The sequence below is a fragment of the Achroia grisella genome, unplaced genomic scaffold (assembly GCF_030625045.1).
Source record: "Achroia grisella isolate CSIRO2021 unplaced genomic scaffold, CSIRO_AGI_Agris_v1 utg856, whole genome shotgun sequence".
Lineage (NCBI taxonomy): Eukaryota > Metazoa > Arthropoda > Insecta > Lepidoptera > Pyralidae > Achroia > Achroia grisella.
The window spans coordinates 2,193,334-2,219,485 of NW_026713045.1; the positions used below are offsets into that span (position 1 = coordinate 2,193,334).

Below are 26,152 nucleotides of genomic sequence, written 5' to 3' on the forward strand. Positions count from 1 at the left end.
CAATAGTTATATGTACTGGGCATTAGTATCTCATAAGAGAAAAACTTGATATAGTATTACCACGGTAATCAGACTTGGTATAAATTTTACTTCTCCCGTTCCAATGTATGATATGATATTATAGATATTCTTAATTCGTCTATTTATAAATATGGCGTTAAGGACTGAGAATTAGATTTCTTTTAAACTTGATGTTGTCTGCCTTAAGAAAATGTGGAATAACACAATATTATTATAGGCATTGCTTTTTATAAAGGTCTAGAAACATTTGTAGTTCACATTGAAGTAGTAGAAATTGCCGTTCATGAAGTATTGTGGAGTATTAGAAGATGCATAAATTCGTATGTATCTTCAGAATAAGCAAGAATATAAATTTAAATGCGTATACTGTATTTAATAATAAAAATAATATAAAGGTCGGACCTTATTTTCCATTTTTACAGACTAAGATCTATTTATATCAAAACCAGAGATAATACTGTACTTGTATATTTTTTGTATCATGGTATATAGTGTAAGAAGGGCGGAGTAATCACATAGTAACGAGAGGCAGCGGTTCTGGATGGCGTGAGAAATTCGTACGCTCTGCCCTATAACTAGTATTTAACTGGCAAACCTGTTTCCGTTTATAATGCGTTAACAATTAAATCTCTGCTTAATTATGGGCAGTAGCTTACTACCTTATTTACACCCAAACGGTAATGAGTTCAAATCGAATTCTATTAAAAAAATAACTTAGTGTATTCATTGTTATACAATTATACATGTTTATTTAAGTTTATAAAGGTAATGTCAATAACATCCCATAAGATAATGCATGAGGCATCAAATTTTAACCTATTTAAACCTATTTAACGGGGGATATCAAACTCGGCCTTTATTCGTCTAGTACCTTTCGGCCTCTTATGCACGTCATATTTTTTAACTATCCCTGTCGCCCAGTTCAGTTAGTTCAGTATTGAAGAAATGGGTAAAGGTACATTTTTTGTTGTTATTATTACTTTTTTAGTCAGTTTCAATTTCTAAATATTTCATAACGTTCGAGTCGTGTATATTTCCTTTAATTAAATAAAACCTTGTCTAAACAACTAACGCCATACAAGGTCGCCTCCCAAATAATTGTTTACAGAGTAATAATAATATTCAATAAGTATTTCTAATTAAATTATACGAATCCATTAAAAGGCATATCCAAAATGTACTTTGGTATAATTTTATAAAATATAATCCCCATTCCCAAAGAAGATCTATTTCTTTATTATAATTTTATCCAAACAAAATTTGAGGACTAACAAATTTTCTGACCGTCCACTTATAATAAGAAATACATAACTGCAGTGTTAAATGCTGATTACCTAATACCAGTTTATATAATAATGTTTTGAACGATCTATTCCACGTGTGCAACAAATCGAGCAGGGCGTCCGAGTACCCGCGGGCACATTAATTAGCGCGCTGGGGGTAGGTGAAGGGAGGGGGGTGACTCATGAAAGTTTACCATTTAATTAGAAGCCGCCGTCCTCCCCTCACCTTTTGTAATACTAGAATAAGCTCAAGTTAAGAGCGTTTACACTAAAGTACAGTATAAACGCTCAAAACATGACTAACTGACAATTTCGATAAACATTTTCACACCGCAATGTTTATTTTTCTTTTATTCTGATATATAATACTATTGATATCATTTTATAGTAATAACTTGCTTTTCAAGTTATCGAATAGAAACTTTTTAACTATTAAACTTTACTATGATAAGAACTTATAACACTATATGAGTACAAATAATTAGACAACATTAAAATAGATACATTTAGCCATAGACAAATACATACAGACAAATAGACATACATTTGTGTACTTATATATTTATATATTAAAAAGTCAAGATCAATTATGCAAATAGATATTTTTATAGTACAGAAACAAATCCGCAACAATCAGAAGATTAAATAAATACACAAGATATTTCAATTTTGATAGGTAGGTAAAGACGTTGCCAAAATTGGCAGTATCGTTAGTATAAATCCCCTTTTCTCAAGTTACAGTCAATGACGGTAGCAGACAATGCCTTATTTACAAATAATATATGAGAGGTTGTATTTTGAGTATGGCTTAATTAATGCTAATTATGTTTACTTATTTATATTCAATCTGGAGTACTATTCTTGTTTACATGATTCTTAATTATGTAATTCATGCAAATATTCTTTTTGTATAAATTACATCCTTGTATCGTTAAAAGCAAACAAAAAAAATCTAATCAAGTTTATTATTAGCCATTACTAATTTTCCAAGAAAACATATAACAGTATTCTTTTACTCATTAATTGACTTATACCTATACTAAAATTAATTTAATTTGTTTACTGTAGGATGAACTTAAACTAGATATCTACGTATTGAAGTGGTCCCGTAATTACAGCCAATTAAACTTAGTCTTTATAATAAGTAGCTATTTCTAGTCCAGTCATCTGGGAAACAAAAGGCCGTGTCGTAGGTGGCTTCGCATCTCCGCAACCCGCGCTCCCAATTAGACTAATGGACAGCATCCGACCTGCGTTCATACTCGAAATTCTCCAGCAAGTTGCAGCTAATTTTCGACTTAAACACCAGATCGCTGCAGATCAGCAGTTCATAACAATACATAAAATACCTTAATTTTAATGTTACAATGTCAATAGTACTTTATTTTACTTTAAGAGTTACAGGCCACTTTAAATATTTGACATTAACTTTAGAATAATAAGCTATTCAGAAAAAATATGTAAATAAACAAGAGTACAAAATGTAGTTAAGTCTAAATGTTTTAGAGTGTTGCCAAGGGCTTTTATGACAAATGTATTTTATATTTCTGATTACCGTGGTCACATTTCTTGTTCAGACATACTCTTACAGTAGGTACTCGTACAGTACCTAATAAATTGTATAAAATTTCAAGTAATATTTTTTTTTTAGTCTATCCTTTTACAAATTGCTTTTAATTTAATTTCAAGAGCATATAAATATATGCTCTTGAACGAGTCTAGAACGATACGAGTTTTCATGAAGTCGACTAGTTCAATAAAATGACACACATTAGTTACTAAATAATGAATTAATATTAATAGTTTATGTAACAGTAAAAACAGAATGTGTTATTATTTTACTTAATACACAGTCATCTCACGCTCGTCTACTGTGCACCGGGCGCGGTATGCATCGCGACTCATTACTTCACTAATGGACGCCGTAATGAACCAATCTAACAGATTGCTCTTGAAGCTTCAGCCAAGACCGCTGATTTGAAAGCCTTGCCACGCTCCTATCTTTTAAATTAAATAGTGCAGCCATTGGCAAAATACAGTCATCTAATTATATCTTATTAGCTAGTTACGAGTGTGTTACGTTTATAATAATGCAAATAATTATATCTCTTACAATTAGTTGTATTGATAACAAACGAAAACAATAATAAATATAACTAAACATTTTACTAAAGAATTTCATCCTGTATCATATTGTCTTGCACATTCTTGTTGTTAATCAAAAACTATTTTATATTCTATTCATGTAATATTTTGTTTATACTTCGCTTCTGGACACGTTTCAATAAATATCCAAAATTAAAATTAAATATTAGCACGATATAACAATTCTTATCTATTAATATCAAAGACTACCAATAACTGTCACTATATAGAACTCTTTAGTAAAACATGAAACCGTAGCGCAGAAGATTAACAATTTTACTTGAAGTTATGTCCTCTTTTCAAGTTGATATAACTCAATTCAAATGACACTCATAATACGTTCAATGATCCGCATTAATTTAGCACCAAATTAAATTTGTTTGACGGCTCGACACGCGGATACTAATCGACAAGGTTGAGGCGCGACTTCCTTCCAACTTGTTCGCAACTCCAATTTGTAGCTCCGTTTGTGCGACTCGAGAAGTTATATTAAAAGGTCCACAGTAATTTTCTTGACAAACACAATGAATAATGAATGGCGCAATATAAAATTCGGATTGAGGAGGGCGCCTCGTCATGTGTCCCGCCCGACATGTTTGTCTCTCTTAATTCTGTGTGTTTTTGCTAATTGAGTACCGTCTCGGCATCACCTGAACATTCCTACCGCTCGTCATGAACTCGCTTCATTTATCTATTATTCATTTACGACTGACTAATGGACGGAGAATGAAATATTTCTAAATTGATCTCTCGGAGCTCCACGTATGACACGTTTCTTATGTTATGCTATGCGAATTCAATCAACTCCAAACTCGACATAAGGCGCAAGATTTATGATCGACACAAATCGAATTTGCTAACAAACAATATCGTATTCGAAGCGGTACATACGAGTAGGATACGATACGAGTATATCAATATTGCAGGCGCTATTAATACGTCCGTCTCATGAGCGGGCGGGGTAACCCCAACCCCGCATCCCGCCTCACACCCCGCAGTCGCCGCTCTTAATTGAATGAGGAGCGGGAATTGTTTCCCAAAATGAAACAATTAATTGTGCAACGGCTATTCCGCCTTACATGGATAATACGTTCGTTTATGGCCTCCTAACGCGGCTGCATGGCGTCCTTTATTGGACCGACTCTACGAATTTGTGTTCATTGGCGCTTGTATCCAAAATTTAATCGGGAATTTATAAGAACGTCTCTTTGTTGTCCCGAGGCTGCGAAAGTTTTTGCAGCTGCCCTCAACACAAATGCATTGTGCAGTGTTAAAAAGATCTCGGTTTTAACCAAACCTTTAGATATTTCTTTTAAAATTAGGGGTCTCACATTATGCGGTAGTTTGTTCGTAGAGTACAGCGCTGTTCAGCGCATCTTTTAGTTTTGGCGAGACGTTTAAAATTTTCATGGTCAGGTCGTAGCACGTGTAATGCGGTTATACCGCGTGGAAATTCAGTAGAACACGCGAACATGTGGCGCATTCAACTTGAAGACGCATCGTAAACCGCCTTTACGCCTCTCCGCGAGAGCCTCTCAAAACTTTTCATATTCCCCGACCGTAAAACAAGCCAAAAAATACGACCGACGAAAAACATTGTAAATACTAGCAGGTTATCGACGCGGTCCGCCATACTCGTCCGAGAATTAGTTTTTAAACACAGTTTTAACTGTGTTGCTGCCTCTGAAATTACCTTCTAGTTTTTCGCTTTAATGGTTGAACTATAATGCAATATACAACATTTAGACTTCTAAAAATAGATTAAAGCTAAATATGTTTGTTTATTTATAATTTTCAGCTGGACCTTATACACTCTACGTTAAAACGTAACAATTGAGAATATTTATACAGTTTATGTATACAATTGTATTGTATATAAAATTTGTTTAGAATATAGAGAATTTATTGAGTAGGTTGAAATGTAAATTACAATAGTTATACCAGTGGCACTCAATGAGGAAGTAGCCATTATTATTGCTAAAAGTTGCATATAGATGGCGTGATTGGTATCGATGGAATTCTTCATAGTTTTGCAAACGTTTTAAAAAACAAAACTGTGTTTTCAAAAATGTTTAATCAATTTTTAAAAAGTTATATATACATGTTAAAATGAAATAATGCGTTTAGAAAAGTAATTTTCATATATTTACTCATTTTGTTATTTTCCAGTACTTAATTACACTTTAATCAGTGCTAATATGGGGCTCAATGTTTTCAAAATGCTTTCATAGATGGCATTGTCGTCATTTGTATCGGCCTAATTAAATGTCTTTTTTATATTTTCCAATAATAAGCACTTAATATATTATTATTGTAAATTAAACATATAAAAAATTTTTAAGTAAATTAAAAATAGCCGAACAAGCAAGTAATACTATTTCCAATAATACTTATGTATGAAGTGTTGTCATATTAAAAATAAATACATGTATTATCGATTTTTTTGAATAATCGATAACAGGATTTTATTACAGCGCATTATTCGATGATGCTTTTAATGAGTCGTTGTGAACAGTAAATTTTTATTATTATGTATTATAGCAGTGTTCCGTTTCAAAGAACGGAATATAGTAGTACATTATTAGTGTCGTTGGTTATTTACATTTGTACTGAATAATCGATTACATAATAATTTAAAATATCGAGTACGAATCGTAGCTGTCTTCGAATACTGGCAACTGGTAAGATTAAAATAGTATTTAAAAAAAAGAGAGAAATCGACCCTAACTCGAATACCATAAAGTTGATTTTCCTTTCTCATTAATATATCATAGCAGTTTGTTTTTAACTTGCGTATGACTCTGTGGTATGATGTTTAACGTGTATTGTTATTGTACGGTGCATACATTTCAAAAATTATATTTTAATGTAGGTACATACATTTCATACATGTCAAAAATTATCTTTTAATGTAGGTACACACATTTCATGCATGTCAAAAATTATCTTTTAATGTAGGTACATACATTTCTTTCATACATTTCATACATTTCAAAAATGAACTTTTTATGTAGGTACATACATTTCTTTCATACATCTCATACATTTAAAAAATTATATTTTAATGTAGGTACATACATTTCATACATGTCAAAAATTATCTTCTAATGTAGGTACATACATACATTTCTTTCATACATTTCATACATTTCAAAAATGAACTTGTAGGTACATATATTTCTTTCATACATCTCATACATTTCAAAAATTATATTTTAATGTAGGTACATACATTTCTTTCATACATTTCATACATGTCAAAAATTATCTTTTAATGTAGGTACATGCATTACTTTCATACATTTAAAAAATTATATTTTAATGTAGGTACTACATTTCTTTCATACATTTCATACATGTCAAAAATTATCTTTTAATGTAGGTACACACATTTCTTTCATACATTTCATACATGTCAAAAATTATCTTTTAATGTAGGTACATACATTTCTTTCATACATTTCATACATTTCAAAAATGAACTTTTTATGTAGGTACATACATTTCTTTCATACATCTCATACATTTCAAAAATTATATTTTAATGTAGGTACATACATTTCTTTCATACATTTCAAAAATTATCTTTTAATGTAGGTACATACATTTCATACATTTCAAAAAGTATCTTTTAATGTAGGTACATAACACCCCATGTCAGACCCCTTGTATTTGGAAGAAACTTAAAAATAATGCCAAAAATATTAGATGAATATATTTTTAATACGAATATTGTTTTATTTTTGTTCATCAACTTTATCACTAACAATACTAGTAGTAGTACATAACCTGGTTTATACCGCTAAAGATATTGAAAGATATACGAGTAATTCAGAATGTTATCAAGTTCAAAATAAGCACACATTACTTGCTTAGATAACAGAGTAATATTACTCGTAATAAAAACATTTGTAACACCCATATGTATACTACGTATGTATAGTAAGTACTTACGCTGCGGCGCCGTGAGACTCGTCTACCTCATCTACTAACCAATAGGAGCGCGCCTCTCGTGTTTCCAGAAAGTTCGCGACTAACGGACGATATAGTACAAAGAATATACAGGCAATGAGTGTCCCAGTGACATCATTATAATATTTTCTCGTTAAATTTTATTGTAATATACACAATTTCGCACTAAATAACGTGTTACCCCGTTACACATTTCTAATAATGAAAAACCTAGACCAACCCTCTTCACTTAATCTTACAAGATCTGACTTTAAAAATTACGATATCCTCATATAGCCTTTCATTTCCCCTTTCAATACTTTTTCGCATTAAAAAGTAGCCTTTCTCAGGGTCTACATTATCTGTCTACCAAATTTCAATTAAATCAGTTCAGTAGTTTTGGCGTGAAAGCGAGACAAACAGACAGACTGAGTTACTTTAGCATTTATAATATTTGTAAGAATATCGCTATTAAAAATAGGGGTTGGTGAAAGACGGGTGAAAATTTAGGCGTGTATGTATTTTCAATGTAATATTATAAATAAATAAAAAATTGTCCATAATACAAAAAAATATTTTTTCGGGGTAGGCCACCCCTATGACTTAGGGGTATAAAAAATAGATAACAACCCTACCTCAGACCTGGCAAGTATACATATCAAATTTCATCAAAATGTGGGAGAAATATGGCAACTAACACTGTGATACAAAATTTATATATAAGATATAGCGGAATTCTCATTAGGGAAAAGAGGGGTACATGTAGAATACATGAAGTATATAAGTAAATTAATTGTAGCTAAAACCAGTCTCTTACACATAACGATTGAAATAAAAAATCATATAGCCAGATTTTGATACGTACGAGTATAAAAGTATCAAAATCGGGCTATACGTATAGCGCAGACGCGTTACAACATATCAAAAAAATAGGCATGGAATGTAAAATAAACCATAACATAATAGGTATATACATTGGCACATAAGCCATATCTGCAGAGTGTAGGCTAACGATATTATACCTACACATTTACATTGAATCTTGAATCGTCCCTAATGAGGTACACGATACAGTTACCTACATATCTATTATATACATATCTTTGCAAAACAGATGTCATGTAGACTGAATTGACTGCCATCTATTTTCATGCTTTGTTACTAAGCACCCACTAGTAATCCGAACTGCTTCAGATCTAGCGACATCTAGCGGCTACGGTCGAAATAAAATAGCCCGAAGAATAGCCCGAGTTAGGAAGGAACCATTTTCTAGTATGGGATGGGGTATCTGTATGTAATATTATGTTATCTGTGGTTATACGAAGTAATTTATAATTACTTAGATTTATCAATTACTTCAATCAAACACATACGTCCTTTTAAACTTACCAAAAATACTTTGTGAACAATTGTATCAGTAGAAAGCAGCTAAAGCCTGGCACAAACAGGGGACGTATGCCACCGGAGGGGCACACATTCAATTTGCTATTTATCCGGGAATGGATCTAAGTCATTACTTAGCTGAGCGAGAGAGATGGGAATGGGATGCAGTGGAAATTACACTGTACCGCATGCAGTGACGTCGACGATTGTTAAGCATGTTCGTCTAACGTGTGTGTCTATAAACTACCTCATAAGCATAATGAAGACATTAAACAAAATTCTTGCGTAAAATAAAGACAAAAGTTGAAAATTATTTCAAATTCTGCAAATTTATATTATTGGCTTTTATTAATTGTAACACACTTTACCAGAGATAGAGTGTAAAAATCGTCTGCAGGGATATCTCAATCCCACCTATTTCAGCCGCAAAGTAGCTTGTGTTTCGGTTGTAGATAGTATTAGACAATATAATCTCACTGCATTTAATAATAACAACTCTGAAATGGGAACGTAGGAGTGGTACTACTTATAGTGGTATGGATATCACTTGTTATCGTGATGATTATGATGTTTTTTTTTATTGATATTAATCATTTCCTTATATTCCATAGATATTCGTCTATTGAAAAACCCCAATAAATTAACTAAAGAGTTGTATCTAGAAGTTTGTATGCAAGTATCGCGGTCCGATCGAGCAAGGCGAGGGGGGGCAGCAACCCTCAATCACAGGAAGTGCGCCATCTCATCGCGGAAGTGGTTTCTCTTGTCGTCTCGCTCACACCGCACCTCGCCGGTTTGTGTTTTGTAAACATGCTCTGTTAATGGACGCGTCCTCAGCTTGATATGGCTCCAATCGAATGCATTTCGACTGATGAAAAAGTTTCAGTTTTGTATATTAATATTCTCTAGGTTAAACTTCTCATATTTTATGTACCTATCTATATTTAGTAGGTTCTATATAATTTGCACATTTCTATACTATACTTTGTACTTCGGCAATTTTAACGAATCATAAAGTTGAATTTGATTAGGTGACATGCGAATGGCAATGGGATATGAGAATTGTATAGTATCAGTATATATAGTTTGTTTTTGTTTATTTTATATAGAAATTATCCTTTTATAATAACTTTATATACAACTATAAACTGACCGATAGTACGTTCTGAATTTACAAAATACAACGTGACTATATACATCAGTCAGTCTAAGCAAACTATAGCTTAAAAACAAGAGTATTCAACATGAATCATTAGTATTATAAAAATTCTTATGTAATAAAATAGTTCCATAGATAGATATAATATCCCGCCATAATTTCCGCCTTATTTATTATCTTAAAAGCATTAATATGTGGTACAGTAATACTAAATAATCGTAGTAAAGTTCCAACACTCTCACACAAATTATAACTAATTAATACAAGAAATAATTGAATTCCATCTTAAGATGAAAACGGTCCTGATTAATTCCCGTATGCGCCGTTAGCCCGTTACGGTCCGAGACTATCCGTCACGCGCCGACGTGTGGTAACCCTACTACCCTCTATTATTTACTCTAACACCGATATTGGTTTAGGTCTATCCTGTCTAATGTACCTTAATTTGATTGTAGTTAACAACAAATATACCTACTATTATTTTTAAATTTTATTTGAGATTTCGAAAGAGATTATAGTATGTGTTACAAGCATAGTTTCTAAAGTTTCACACCAATTGGCGAAAACAAAAGATGTAAACAGATATTATATCTGTAGAAGTTTTATTAAAGTGGGCTACGATAATTATACTCAATTTATTTTGCCGTTTTGCATTGTAATCAAGGATAATGACAGATAAAGCCAGACCCAGACAGATTGTGGTGCAATGGCAAAGTGAGTCTCAAAGTTAGGAAAAATTTTTAATCAGTTTACTGGATATATTAATATCCAGTAAACTGATTAAAAATTATTAAATTTAATTGTCTTATTCTTTTATGTGAATTGATAATAAACAATAATACATTACAAACTGACTTCATGCTACGACAGTTGAAGATATTGATACATTCCATTTGACAACTTTTCTAATACATTCGCGTCAGACGTCAGCTCGCGTAACCGACTTTGACGATTCCTTTTTTACTTCCATTTTTATCGTGTACTAATTTTATCACGATTGAAGTGTTTTATTATTATAAACTTCTTAAATTATATATAAAATAAAAGAATAAAGAGGAAAGACATTTTTTTAATCTTTCACAAAAAGTCACAGCAAGTTACATGGATTATGTTTTACGTAAAAACAGTAGATTTTTATAATAAGTTACAGTGCGATACCGGGTGGGTTTGTAGTGAATATAGTGAACGAGCATTTTACACTCACATGTACACAAGCTACTCTAGTTCCCGTCGAGGTGCACTGATAAGGGCGCACGATTAAAATGAATCACAACGGTGCTGCTAATTGGGCCGGCTGGCGGTTCATCCAATTAGCCGAGACTTAGAAACCCGCCCGCAGGCCTCCGGGGCCGGCCTCTGCTACCCTCTCTAATCTACCCTGCCTCCGGTAATATGAGCTGTGAGCCCGTGACGCGTCACAGACACCGACACCGTTTCATGACTACGCTAGATTTCGAAGGAACATTGTATATTTCAGTATTCTTTTTTGTTTTGAACCCATCATTTGGTTATCACCGTGGCTCTCTATTCTTTTCAAAAATCTATAATTAATTCTGTTCCACATTTACGATCCAAATTGTACACATGTTTAGAAATATTTTTTTTTATTTAATGATCTAACAATTTCTTCTTAATCTCATTACATTTCTACAATATAATAGGCATTCAATATAAATATTATTAAATAACATGATTTTTATAATATATAACTAGTTTCTATAATTTTTGTTATTCTTAAGCAAAAAAAAAAATTTTAATGTACTACTCAAATTACGTATACCAAGTCATGTTGAAGTTTTGAGCCATCGTCAGAATCGTTTGGAAATTTTGTGAGGTACCCGAGTTGTTTAGACCACTCAAGACTTCGCAACAGCTCTAATGACACCGAAGTCTTCGCGTGCGCAATTCTTGTTATTTCTTTATTACAAAGGAGTGTCTCATTAATTTGGGAACCCCTCGGGGTACCGACGGGAACCCTTGACCTTATTCGCGAGAGTCCGCAACAGTGAATCGTTCTGAATTGAAACGGCAACGCACCTTCCTATACATAATTAACGATCCTCATTACTGCGTAACAAATATCACCCCCTTTATATGTATAAAGACATAATATTCTCAGACATTTTGAGAGTCTTCCTACAATAAATAGAAAAGTGCGTAAATTACTTATTTTTTGTTTAGAGAAGCTAAAAATAATGAAGGGTTTATGTACATTTTGTTTTTAATTAACATTATATTACCACATCTAGTTTTTTTCCATTTGACTAATGGAATAATCGAACTAAACAAAATAATTTCACCTTTTAATGAAAGAAAATTTTATACTCTAAAACTTCGATCATTTCACACTACAATATAATTCCTTGACTCATAGTTTCAGCCAGACAATTTCTATTATCCTTAATAGCAGCCGTAAGAGTTTTAAAATGGCCCAGATAGTGAAACTTGTTCTCGGAAAGCGTTCTCAGGTCATGCATAGCGCGAAACTGGAGGAAGTTGGCTATTGGATGTCTGTACCATAGACGAACTTGAAAGTAGCTAGAAAAGTGTCTTTTTAGTTTGATGCGCAGACTAGTAGTTGGCTAATTGAGACATGGTGGGTGATGGACGAGGCGTGTGAACTGACTCAAGGCGAACGGAGGTTAATTTTGAGAAGGGGACGCGAGTAAAGCGGCTAATGAACGCGGCCGGCGCCGGCCACCGCACACTGCCGTGTCCGCGGACTCGTGCATTTTTAATGGCGCACGCTAGCATACTCACTATTAATATTTACCGAACACGTCAAGAGGGTGCACTTTACCTTTTAGTTAACTAGCGTCCGGCCGTTCATTAAATTTTCACGCGCGTCAGTTTCGGGCGAATTTTCCGCGGCGCTGGCCGGAGCCCGATAACGAGCGCGGTCCACGCTCGTTACAGCCGCCCGAGCCCGCGCCCGCCCGAGCCCGTGCCCGCACCCGCACCCGCACCCGCACCCACCGACAACCCGACCAAATTTTATTATTAATAAACTGTAACAGAAACGGCAGCTTTGAAGTAAGAGCGACTCGAATGCTCGTTATCGGGAATTATGCAAAATCCTTTGACGAAAGTCAGTAAGACTTCTTTAAAGTTTTCTTAGGTACCCACATCAATTACACTACTACGCCACTTACGCACAAGTTAACATTTGCGGTAGTTTTCATTTATAAGTGAGCGGTGTAGACCGGCACTTACCAGTATTTATGGCACGTTGCGACATAAATTAAGTTGAATATTTATTTATTGGGTCTGTTATGAATACGTCGCAATAAAGAGGAGTGATGACGTAGAGATAACGTTTATCGGTGAAGACGTGATCGATGATTAATGGCGGGCAGTGAGATCGCGGTGCGCGGCGTCACCGTAGCACACGGAGCGGTGAGCGGCGCGGTGTGCGTGCCGCGCCCGCATGAATAAGCAATGAGCGCGCGCGCACGCGACGCGACAAACGGCCGCCGCGCACGCGACACCGCCCGCCCTGCCGCCCTCGCTCGCTCTAATTTATTACCGCCCGCCCGATCCAAACGTTCACTATCACTCTTATATCTTACCGTGGCATATCTTATTGAGCGACTGTTTACGACATTCACGTATAACGAGTATTAGTCTTTTATGTAACCGCATTCGGTGTCTCAAGGTTATTGGCCAAAGGTTGTCTATTACATTAAAGCTATACTCATGTTGTATAGGAAACTTTACACGTCAAACTATCTTAGTTAAGTCTTTTCAAACTAAGCTTTTTTAAATTTATTGAAATAGATAAACGATATGAAAATGTGTAAGTCGTTGCTTATAAGTTTTTGAAACAAAACTATTATAAATAAAATATGTTTTTCCCAAAACTTATTTTTATTTGATTTTATGCTATAGCTGAGCCTAACACAATCTGCCTTTTAGTATGATGCTGAATTATAAATAGGTAATAGAGAGACTTAATTTCCTATGTTAGGTTTTCTTTAACCTCAAGAACCTTATACTCGCCTATTCGCTATAACAATCACATAACAAATTGTTAATTAGTGGAAGATATACTATATATATATTATGCGTTTATTATTCTGTAATAATAAACCTGTGTCTAATCAGATAAATGATACCTACATAAATATAACTGACTACTGCTTTTAATATTTTTTTTTCGTCAGTAACTCATCACAAACAACCATCTCGTAACTAAGATATATATTTTATTACTAAAACAACGCGACAAGTATTATTATAAATATAAGTTTCCGTATAAACTGTATTCTGTGTATAACACTTAATTAATATTCAATTCCCCACACGTAGAGGTAAGGAGGTCCGAACCTCATAAGCGGTACTTCATAGCACCTACACACCAAACTCGAACCGAACGCAATATCGCCAAATGTCGGCCGACTATTTGCCAAAGGCTCCACGCGACACACGGTTACAACTATTAAATTATTTAGACCCAGTCTTGCATTGTCTCGCGAAAGTCTATCTGGAAGCGGCTGTTAGGGCGCACCAGCCCAGCCCAATATAAACAGTGTTGTTACAATCGAATGGAAACATCCCAAATCGGCCGAAACGGGTATCGTTCGCTAGGAATCGTTCTGTATTGAGTTACGAGTCCGGATGCGTCCCGTGTTTGCTTTACTAGTTAATGGAATACCGATGAACCATTGTGAACTGAGCTTTTCATTCAACTATGATATTATATTGGATGTGTACCTTTCTTGGATTAAATTCTGTTTATTGACTCTATGTAGTATAACTACAAATTAAGAATTGGAAACTGTACCGGTAATAACGTCATTTGATATATCATTACTTATTAAAAGTTCGAAGTGCTTTAAGTTAGCAGAATATATTTACTACTAAGGCTGCGACTTCGTGCCCGTATAACTATTTCTAAACTTTTTATAAACCAATTGGAATAAAGTAATGAATGAATAATTGAAGATTACCACAATACATTAGTGAAAACGACGCCCATCTCCAATTTCTGAGCACGTACAAATGCATAGTAAAAAATCTAATAACCATTGTTTTGTATTTAATTACTTTCATGAAGTAAAAATAAAATAATAGTTTTTCTCATACATCGTTCATGTACAGACAAGCATTTGTTACATTTTTATTACATGTATGTATAGATGTTAATATTAACTAGTGGATTTCGACCTTTAAAAATACAAATAGATCTTTAAATCAGTAATAACAATTTAAAAAAGAGCATATATGTATATATGTGTGGATGTCATATATATGGTAATGCGTGTAATGTTTTTTTCTATTGATTTAATGTATTTTAACACATAATTTAAAAAAAATATAAACTTTCTGTACCTATCTAAGGACCTATATAAATATATAGGTCCTTAGGTAGACCTAAGGACCTATATATTATATAAACTATACGTGTAATTTTCGTAAAAAGTAGTACAAACATTACAATTACAACACGATCGGACTTAATAGTAGCATAGATAAATTGCTCATTCCCTAAAATACATAAGATACTATTATTTTCACAAGAACGAAATTACTAACAAACTAGAGCACTCCGGCCAAAGCTATTAGTGAAAATTTCATTTCATAAACTGACTTGAAGCAGATTAGAATCTCTGCAAGCAAAACATTATCTGTAATTAAAGCACTTATAATGAAGATAAGACTCGTATAAGAATTTTTGTTATCGATATAAAACAATAATAAATTGGAAATATTATTGAATAGAGACACACTCAAACATCGCCATACTTTACTGAAAAAAATTCTAGCTGACTGATTTACAATTAAAAAAAGAAACATAAATAAAAAGCAACAGTATTTTTTGATATAGATATGAATTTGAAAATATTGATTTATTAAACCTAATATGGTATATATATAACTATCTTGATAAACAAGTTGTCACAATAATTAAATTCGATGATAAAAAACACTTGTAATTGACCTATTATACCTCGTATCGAATGTCGATCATTAAATGCAGCGCAAACCCAAGCAGGGGTCAGTCAATACGACCTCAACTAAACCTAGCTCGCCAACATCACTGACCTATGATAAATACACCTTTTACTATACGATTTACATATTATAATAAAATAGAAATATAATAGCGGAATACCATCATATACAATTATAGATTACAATATTATGATTGTACTTACTATTAGTATTCACGACTATCAATACTACGATTATTGTTTTATAAATTGTTATATAATTATAGTATAAAAATACTTTAAAATTATAATATTATTTACCATCCATAGAATATAAGAAAACTCGAAAACAAATACGAAAGTTTATACACGAACTTCAAGTGATTGCATGCATTTCTTATCCCAAACCTCATTACATAACAACATCTAGAAGTAATACAATTAATATATAATTTTTAATGCTTATATTTCAGTACTTATCTGTAGACTCATAAACTGCACAGAATTATTTCATACTACACTAATTCATCTGTTTGCACACAAGTCTAATTCCATAATTGTAACTGTAAACAATACTGTTTCACATTCAGAGTGTAGCGTATTCGTTAAGTTTCAATAGCGTCCGTAATAGTTTGAAATCTAATTGTTCCGGCGCTCGTGGACCGCGGCGGGAGCCCGGCGAGAGCGCGGCGTCCGGCGTCCGGCGTCCGGGAGGCCGCGACAATAGCACACTTTGCAGTGTGTAACCACCACAAATATTATGCATGTTTAATTAACGCCATTCCTAATTCATAATCCGACAGTGATAAATTAGACAGCTCCGGCCGCCCGTAATTAGGTACGCAATTATCGCGGCCCGTTTGAATTCATTAATACTGAAAGTATGCTCTAGGTTGAATGTGATTTATTACGTACCACTGTCTTTCTGATTGTAATTAATACGCTACACCTGCGTAGTATCGACTCCGAACACCATTTCCGGTGCAGTTTTTAACATAAACGGACCAGCGCTCAGCGTGAAATAATTAATCAACTATATAAGATCCTCATATTGTTCCCCTCGGTTCTATTATTAGGCAATAAGCGTGTTTTCCGCGGCCGCCGAGTGAGCGTAATTGGAAACCCTATACGGCTATTTAATTTACCTAGCCGCCTGAGCCGTGCCACCTGGCTCGATGGCGAAACAATTGCCGAGCTCCTAATTATATTTTAATCGCAACATGCCCCCCGCTATTGCGATGGTGGCGGGGTTGCAGGCCGCCCTCCACGCCGCGCCGCCACGGCCGCTAGCCGGCCAGCCGGTCACAACACAACATTAATTCATTCGTGCTCCGGGACTCGATCGGAGCACCGCCGACATCGCCTCCAGCCATTCTATACTCTCACAGGAGAGTTTAGGTCTCCTAAAGCTTAAACATATTAACCAAAACGTTTATAAGGGTTTACGTCCCGACGTACAATAGCGTCAAGTTAATTAAGTTCTGCTTGTATAAAGACTAGACGCAGACTGGTGCCTCTTAATAAATTTATGCATGAACACTCATGTTTTTAATTTAGGTTACATATAAATACGTAATTGTGTTATAGGTGATGTCGCGTCGTCGCGTACGACGTAGCTGGGCCCGAGTTGATAAAGTGCAATAAATATTAAAGTTACAATATCATTGTTAGAACACTCCGTATACGCGAGCAGCTGTTACCACGAACTATGCCAATTGTGTAGCGGCTTTTGTTCGTCGTAACATTAACTATGTACCTATCGTATACCTAATAATAACTAGTACAAAATACACCTCAATTGATTTTTGATACGGAAATAGGAAATAAATATTTAAAAAAATTATAGATCTGATTTCACTTAAAAAGTTACTGATACAATTAATTACAAAAGATTAAGTAAATTATAAAATCTAATTGGTATTATTTATTATAGAATTCAATTATAAGAGTTCAAAACCCTCGCCGTCCTTACCTTCAACATAACACGATCAATTTCGCAGACTATGTGTGAAAAATAGACGTAGCCAGCGGCCTGCACCGACGCCATGATATATGGCTACTAAATGCTTTGGCTGCAATTTCTTCAAGATGTATTGGGGAAGGATCTTATAACTGGTAATTTGCCAAGAGATTATACCTGCCTAACGATAAATTATACGCTTACCGCCAATTTGAAAGCAAAAAAAATATCTGTTATACTTATACGAATATTTTACTTTCAGAGACGAAGTCTTTGTTAATATTTACATATATTTTACCTTCAAGCTAAGATTTTCAGATATACTTGTAATTGTATAATTTAGATTTCGAAGTTCAAATAAAGTCCTTATTCGTTATGTCTATTTCTATCTTTCATATATCACGAACGCGAGATGATGCTTACATAATTAAAATAAATTAACTATATACTTTATAGTCATCAATAAACTACAAAAATCTAACATAGCCAATAATTCAATACAGTTAAACTTTGTTCTTTCCCACTAACTTCGTAACTTTCAATCACTAAACTATCTAGCTAGTTTCCCGTATATAATCCATTTAAATATATATTTCTTAAGCAATGAACTCTAAACTAAAACTGGAAGTTGTTTATGGAACGGAAATAGATTATATAGAAAGTGTCAGAATAGCGGACGTGTGATACGATTTATACAAAACTGCCTGCCGTGCTCCTGCGCGCTCTTAGATTAGTGTGAAAGCCTCCTTGGAACGGGCCAAGGCAAGACCACACAGGGAGGGGAAGCTGCGCATTGGCCATTAGCGTGATTAGAGAAACAGCCTCCCTCCGCACCACCCGCGAATTCTTTAGCCTCTCATCTCATAATACTACATATTTCATTATTTATGTAAGCTCTGTTTTTACTCCAATCTACTTTGGAGATAACATTCATGAACAATCTACGTAATTGTGAAGATAATTTGTATTTTTTGCTCGTTTAACATGCAGTATTTATTTGCAGATGATGGCGTGCTCGTACCTCAGTGCGACAGGAATGAAACCTGAACCTTCGAGTGCTGCTTGCTGGACCCCTCCAACGATGGCTGGCTGCTCGTCTTCTCCGCTTGACGGGCCTTCAATGTCGCAGTACTATATGCGAACTCAAATGGGTGTTCAGAGCTTTCACCAGCCATGTGCAAGTGGGTTATCGCACGAACCAGCGCTGGACCTATCGACCGCCACATCTCTGAAGCCTCGACATCCGTCTCCCGGTAGTGACGCAGAGGCAGAGTGAAGTGTTGCGCCCCAGACTGTTGAACTAAGCTGTAGCAAAATTATTACTACTAATTCATAATAAAAATAGGTCAGTAATAATTTTTCTGGAGTCGTTGAACTGTTAAGTTATATACTTTAGTACCTACTACATATTTAATTTCGGTTGTGAAAATGGCAATTTATGTAAAAAACTTTACTCGCTATATCCAATTAACTGATACTTAAAAGGTTGGACTGTAAAAATGTTGTTGATATAACAAAAGTGATAATAAGATGTAGATACGTGTGGGAAAGTGACGAAGGCATATCGAAAACAAAATGAGATTATAGTAGCAACGCTACGTAATTGTGAAATGAGTTGCCAGAAAACTTCTATAAAATCAACATATTTTCGTGTTACTGAATATTAGCATCTTGCCTATTTAATAAATTTAAAATGGTGGGACTATTTGTTACACATAAATTCATAATTATGGGCAGCGTATGCATGCAGAGATGTATCTTTTGGGATATTTTCAACAATAATAAATTGTTATTCAGTTTTACCTCAAAAACAATGCCTGTTCATAATATATTCTACGTGCAAATGTTGCCTGAATTCTTAATTTATGATGTTATTAGAATATAATTTATTTTTCCTTTCTTAAGGCAAGTTCTGAGCACAAGCATTCGATTTAACATTTTAGATTCGATATAGGGTACATATCTAGTTAATATAACCTCACTCTTTGTGATATCAACCCAAGGGATGGTGCTCATAATCTATTTCTCTGCGATAACCATGTCCGGTACTTCACAAACAAGTACTCTATATATAACTTACTGATTAAACAAGAACAAATGCTAGTGACTCTTGTCCGATTCTCTAATATATGTTAATAATTAATTAATAAAATAATTTATTTGTTGCGCTGGACCTCAACTGTCAAAATATATTTTACACTTTTTTGTTGTATCTTCAACACAGAATACGCCTTCGAATTCTATTAATTATAAGAACAATGCAGATACCAATTTTACATATCTGTATATTTACATGCGGATATAGATATATTGCTTCTTGCCAGTGAGTGTACCATTATATAAATAATTAATTAAAAACCTTGTTTAAAACATCAGCTGTGTTTCTTGCGCACTCATCTCTGTGATTTGCAATATTGCTATGTAAATATTTTTCTCGAATAAATTTGTTATTTCGTGTATAAAAAACGAGCTGTTATTAGTTTTAATAGCCCGTTATTATTATTCGTTTTAAATGTACATATTAGTGTAAACATTTAGATCTAAGTAGACACATCTTGTACCTAAAATTTGGATGCAAAACTTCGTAGCAATAATTTTGATGCCAACTTCCCATAAAAAATAACAAGTACTTAACTCAATGGTCTCTGTACATATTGAACTATACTTTACCATCTTTTAAAATTGTTAAAATCAATTTAAAAATGTATACAATAATATAAGTAATCTCAAACGCTAACATTCCTTTTTGTATATAAATTCTATTTACATTATATAAATCGTAAAGTATTAAATACATATATTCCGTTACTATACCTCCTGAGATATAAATTATTTGTTTATTGATTGTCGATGTGTTACAAACATGCTCTTACATGATAATTAAATAATAAATGAATACAGAGATATTTCACTATGAAGTTGATCGTTCTAAACCGCCTAAACCCGTTGTAAGGGAGCCTGATTCATTTCTTGTTTATTTTTCATAATCATAAACTAACCATTAAATAAATATGTTCACCAGATAATATATTACAAACTACATTTATTTTCATTTTAAATTAAATTACGCATTTAGAATATATTTAAGTTAACCAAAAAATTATACAAAAGATCTACCTCAGAAGAAAGTTTCCCTTTCGGTCAAAACTCACACTGATGCCAAATTCGGTTTCGTTAATAAACCATATTTTGGGTCATGCACAAATCATAAACAATATTGTCATAAACGTAAATAATTATACACACCGTTGAATGTAATTATAACGTGAGTGGATGAAGAACACATCGACATGAACATAATGTTAGCGTTTAGTGACTCTTGCCATCTAACTATATGTGTAATTTACAAAATTGCACGGGCTTATGGTCACAATTGGTTCGTAAACCAAGTAATACAAACAACAATTAATTAGGTGGAATTTCACGTTGAAAATAATAACATTAAATAAAACCTAAGCCCGTGCAAGTTGTTAAGAGAAACGACAGTTGCTGTGTTACCATTACCAGTACACAAAGAAAAACATAATAACTAGTGTAAGAGAGCCGGCGACAGGAGGAAAAATAAAATTTTGTAAATTAAGTACATTGTTTTACTTGTAACCCTTGCTTTATAATAAATGAAGAATGCCATTCTTTATGGAGCTAATCTCGTGGTGGTATTTAATGGCCCGGAAGACTAACATGTGATAATAAGTAACATGACATACCCTGTAAATTCACTGCTTTGTTACTCTTCTACCTAAAGTACCTAAACATCTTACTTTTAAACCAAGCTACTTTGGCGGTTGAAATAAGTGAGAGAGTTACGCAGAGGACTATGTTCAAAGTCTACCTCTATAAATATAAAAATCTGTCTTCATAAAGGCTATGCCCAGATCCGAGATTGAAGTGCAGTATATAGAATACTAACAAGACTGAACCTAGTTCACCATGAAACAAATAGGAAAATTGAAAATATTTTTTTAAAAGTTCATACAAACTGTATGAAATAATTTTTTTTTTTTCAGTTCTATCTTTTTTCGTGGTTCATTTCCGTAGAAACCACTAGGGTATAAAATTATTATATTAGGTAGATTTTTTTTTGCATGATACGCAAGATTGATTTAGTAGTAAAAGGTACGAAGAATGGTCTTTTTATTCAAACTGTAGATATAATTTACATATTTCCCTTAGTTATTCGACGATTATATATACTATATAGGTCGCATTGTAATACTAAGAAAGTCATCTCAATCTAAATCATTTTTTTTTTGCCAGAATTATACTGTAGAAAGCTATATAAAGTTAGTACTAGTTTCGGTGTTACCTTAATGATTATGATCCTGTAATTACAGAATAAGAAACTTAGTTCTCTAGAATAGCAACACGAAATACCACTTGTATCACGGATGTCACATAATAACGTGATATTCAAAGTCTCTTTCAGGTAGATGGTTATCGCGTACCATCAGGCGTGCCCTCAGTATTTTCTAATTCAAATTAAGAATATAATAAATATCAATTTATATTCTATTAATTCAGTAAAATGAAAATTATTGACATGATTTATATATTACTAACTGCCCGAAACAGAAACTTTTTACACAATACAACTATTGCCCATAGAATAATATAATTTAAAAACTAATTAATGAGACAAAACGGTCTATAACTCAGTGAGGGCAGTGAGGCCACCCTCTCTGCTATTCTGTTATAGCCTTTATCAGTAAAATACAATGTGAGATCGACGACGACGATAGCATATTAAGTTTTAAACTACAACTAACAAAGTAAAATAAAAATTGACAATAACAAACTTAAATATATATAATCTAAACATCCTCCATTAGCGACTTTGGATTATTACTGTCTGACTTTGGATGCTTACTTCTCTTACTTGCAGATTTACGTAATTAAATACTATCTATATTTAATTATAACTTTATTCCAATCATACACATCCTAGTAGTATTGTTATTATCAAACATTAGTGGACGCGGGAAATCTGTCATGTTGACATTTTATATGACACCTATAGACAAGTTACTTAACAATTCTACAGTTACCAGACCAGATTGATGTGCGCGCATAAACAAGCTTCAAGTAGTCACAATCAGATAAACATTATTTAATATGTAGTAGTCGAAACTAAACGAAATTATATCAAAGGTCTCATTTCGATATCGGTCTCTAATTTTATTAAATAGAATTTCTGCCTGAATAAATATTAGTGATCAGAAAGATTTGTCAACTGATAAATCTAAAGTTTATCTAATCGATCGCATTATTTCCTTACTGTGATTATAAATAATCAACCGTCACGATCAAAACTAAAAGCGTTCAGTAATTCTTATAGTATTTTTATCATTCCACCTAAGTATATGAATATCTATACTTATAAAGAGGTAAAGTTTATAAGTTTGAAGCTTCGGCGTAATCTCTGTTACTATTAATCTGATTTTGAATTTTCTTTTAGTGTTAAATACATCATTTATAGGGATAGTAAGTGGCAACTGACGCTTATATAAATACGTACATAACAGTACCATGAATACCATGTGATATACATAATGAATAATGGATTAACTCATAAAGTAGAAACTTTAGAAAATACACTATAAAATTATATCCTTAGTTAATAATAATATACCAGGTGTGCGATGTGATGCCAGTGGTACCCATCATGTTTTACCATACTGGTGATCTAAGATGTCATGGCCTACTCTAGTTACAATGGATAATATGATTTATTCTAACTGTTACAATTACATGTAGATTATTATTATTATTAGACTTATATAAATGTGGACTACATCTACGATTTTTATTAATATACGTAACTGCATTCAACAAAATATAAATTCATGTCATTACGTTCAATTAATTATTGTCGTAACAAGTATAAAACTTGTTTTCATTCTCTTACATTTGTGTATTGTGATGTTATTACATTATTTATTCTAGTACTTGTTGTGCGCTAAAGTAACAGTAACCTAAGCCAAATGCTTGCAAGTAAAATTTAATAACAATTTAGCCGTACATCAGTAAGAGTCAGAAACACTTTTATATTTTTATATTTAGTAGTAAATGCCTTTACCTTTGGTAACACTTTACAAGAAGTATACTGTAGAAACTCGCCTGCATGAGTGTATTGTGTCTTTATGTCTGAAATAGGTGACAGACTAATATAGTCAGTCTCTCATAAAGGTGAGCCGCAAAAAAGCTGAGAAATAAGCTTGCTTGCTTTGTACCGAAATACAGCTTGTATTTCGGTCGTAGATTAGGTAGTGAAATTACGGGACAAGAGGCATGTTATTTTAATCATCTGGTGTGACAATGTATAAGTGATATCACGGGAGTCACATGGTAACGTAACATCCATAATGCTATTCCAGTGTCACCATTAGGTATGCCATCATTCAATTTCATAAACAAAAAGTAACGATTTTTAAACAATCGGATTGTTTAAAAAGGATACAAGTATCCGTCGAATGATCAAATAATGCATTTGCAACTTTTTAATAATGAAATAGAACAGGTACTTAATAGAGTTTTGATTACTCGCTTGAATTAATTCCACCGTCTTGCAATTCCTGTTATGCTGCGTTTCGGTCTAATTGTCAGCAATTTCTGACATAGAGGAATAACGACTTAGTGACGTAGCAAACCACGTGGGATTCGCAGGTACCTATCACAAACAAACAGTAAGGATATTGAAGCTAAAAAAATGGGTAGCCATGTGATTTTGTGGGATATGTCATATAATCTAATTTAAGTGGGCCGTGATTACATATTCTATATTTGGCTCTTTAAAAATCGAATAATTAATAAATATTAGTATACATAATAATAATAAAAATGTACGTAGGAATATTTCCATAAAGTAAATAGACCCTTAGTTAGTTGCAAAAAATTAATACCTAATTAAATAAGCAAGGAGGATTCTTTGCCTTTTATATTGTATAACTAAAAAAAATAATATCACGAATTAAGGTTACAAAAGAAATTTGAGTCTTCGGATGAGATGCAGAGCCAATACAATATTACACATAACGGCTTAAATGTTAATTCATTAGTACTCTCTTTGTCAATCTTATATTGAATTGTATTCGATCTATTACATAAACATCCACAATAAATATTCAAGAATAAAATTATGAACGAACGATCGGAAGAGAATTCAGTCTCTGTAAAATTTTACAAATCGACTTAATTTCAATATCGTTGAACAGAATACTTTCTGTAAAACAACACGATATTTATTAATTTTATTTTAATTTATGGTCAAATGTCCGCACTTGGACGTATTGTTCCATAAAAAATACATTAATGAACATTTTGCTTGATTAAAAAGCAAGAAGACATCTGGTCGACGCTGTTTAACATTGCAAATTAAACGCTTATGTAAACAGTATTGTTGAAGCTTTTTATGGTCGACATGACAAAATGGAAAATGAACTCTTTCGTGTAAAAATAGGTACTTTAGTGGTTTTATTCAACAATATATACTGCTAAAAAAACAAAAATTATTTCTCTTTGACCAGCGGTTGATTTTGTACAAAATCGTCATCACTGATATTCGTCTATACAACCAGCTTGCTCTGTAGACTGTGTTTCGCTTGGGAAGCTTCGCTTGTTTCGAAGGGTGAGATATGGTAGTCAAATTACTAGGTACGATGGTATAACTTTCTATAAACTGATAAATATTTATCTATTTCGTTTAATTTATTAAAGACCCATTTTTTAAACCTATTGCAAAATGAAGGTGGATTCGACGTTATTTTTTAAAGTGGAAACATTTCAAGAATTTTTGTACGAATTTTAATAACTCTCTTTATCTAGACTAAATTACGATTATTTCATACAAATATTTGCCACGATTATGCACTGGGCTTTTCTTTAAATATAGTAGTAGTAGTATTAGATTTAGAACGTTTTATATCTAGGTACAATACTATTAATGTCAGGTATTACTTCATACATATAAATTGACTAAAATATGAACTTAAACTATTTGTCTCACTTTCAATGGTGCTTATTAAATCACATCGGTTGCCGAGTACGGAATGGGTTTTGTTAGAATTTGTCCGGCGGCCAGTCCAATTACTCCGTGTCCATCCTGTCTGACGGACGGACCATCAAATATGTAGGACGAGATTTAGCATAAAATGATGAAAATAGTGAAAAACGCTAGCACCATGATAGTCGCGTGCACTACAACTGAATAGTACAAGAACAGTCTGTAACTCGGCCTTAGTGGTCTAGCGGTTTAGCACACCGCCTTAATTCTGATGTCGTGGGTTTGATTCCTCGCATGATGCAAACATTTGTATTCATG

At 33.3% G+C, this 26,152-nt stretch overlaps 1 protein-coding gene across 2 annotated transcripts in view; it reads left to right on the forward strand.

The window, feature by feature from the left end:
- Window positions 1-20,964, forward strand: part of LOC131852652 (LIM domain transcription factor LMO4) — a 177,247-nt gene extending 156,283 nt beyond the window's left edge. For both annotated transcript variants that reach the window (XM_059203352.1, XM_059203351.1), the window contains exon 5: window positions 18,839-20,964. The gene's annotated coding sequence lies outside the window, so the exon portion shown is untranslated. The remainder of the gene's footprint in view (window positions 1-18,838) is intronic.
- The last annotated feature ends 5,188 nt before the right edge of the window (window positions 20,965-26,152 follow it).